This window comes from Dipodomys spectabilis, unplaced genomic scaffold (assembly GCF_019054845.1).
Source record: "Dipodomys spectabilis isolate Male_0828 unplaced genomic scaffold, ASM1905484v1 ptg000170l, whole genome shotgun sequence".
NCBI lineage: Eukaryota > Metazoa > Chordata > Mammalia > Rodentia > Heteromyidae > Dipodomys > Dipodomys spectabilis.
In genome coordinates, this window is record NW_024870847.1 from 803280 (window position 1) to 804396 (window position 1117).

General features: G+C 31.1%; 1 pseudogene; it reads right to left on the reverse strand.

Moving 5' to 3' along the window:
- Nucleotides 1-231: 231 nt before the first annotated feature.
- On the reverse strand, nucleotides 232-327 carry LOC122119492 (annotated as a pseudogene).
- Nucleotides 328-1117: the final 790 nt, after the last annotated feature.

A 1117-nucleotide genomic window follows, 5' to 3' on the forward strand; every position in this document is an offset into this window, starting at 1 on the left:
CTTTTTTTCCTAGGTCCTTATAGTATTATATTTCTTTGGGATAAAATGTCAAAGTTGTATAATTTCAAAAGTTTTGTAAAGTTTATGCTACATAAAGGCTTTTCTAGTGTGAAGATTTAATACACTGATGTCAAACTAACTTTTAATTATATGAATTACGTGTATTGATACACTTGTAATTTTGTAATCAAGTTTCTAATAACTTTTTTCATTTCTTGTATCTGTAGAATGAAAAATATGGAATATTCACAAATTTTCATATCATCCTTGTGCAAGTGCCATGTTAATCTCTGTATTTTAATTTGGGTATATGTGCTACAGAAGCATGTAGTATCCTCTAAATTTAAGTAGTTAATGAGACAAACTTTATACAGGCATATATCCTTGGTTGCCTAACAATGCTATTGATCTTATTTCCCTAAAATTCTGTGAATATTGGAAAAAAATTATATTGTTCAGTCGATTGCTCACATACGCAATTTTTTTATCCGTGACAATTTTAAGTCTTTTTAATGTGGGATTTAATCGTACTTTCAAGTATTTATATATAGGTCCAAAGGTGATGGCTTTTTCAAGTACTTATTTATCCAACTGAGCATTGTGGAGCTAATGGATTCAAAGTAAGCCTTGCGTAAGAGCTACTTCTAAACTTCTACAACTGAAATTTTCCAAATGAGGTCTTACTGACACAAATGTTTACCTGGTCCTTTACTCTTCTTCCCTGTAGGAACAGACCAACCAGAATATCTTACCCTGAGAGTATAGATTATATTACTTGAACAAAATTAATCTTAGTTACAAGGTATCATAGAGAGAGGAACAGTTCAGACAGAACTTTTCATACTAAAATATAATTAATCAAAATATAATTGTTTATAATACCTACCATTTCAAAAGTAGCTAAAGCCAAGAAGGTGAAAAAATTGTTCATATGCATGATGACCTAATGTCCTGGCCTGTCTATCATCCAACCAGGCAGGAACTTACACTGCTGCCTTTCTATAACCAAATATTTTCATAGTTGCAGGAGGAGTCCATATGTTTCTCCTCAATATTAGGCTTTAAATTGATAATGTATTAATCATAATATTTCCTCTTACCTCCAGGCTGTAAATCT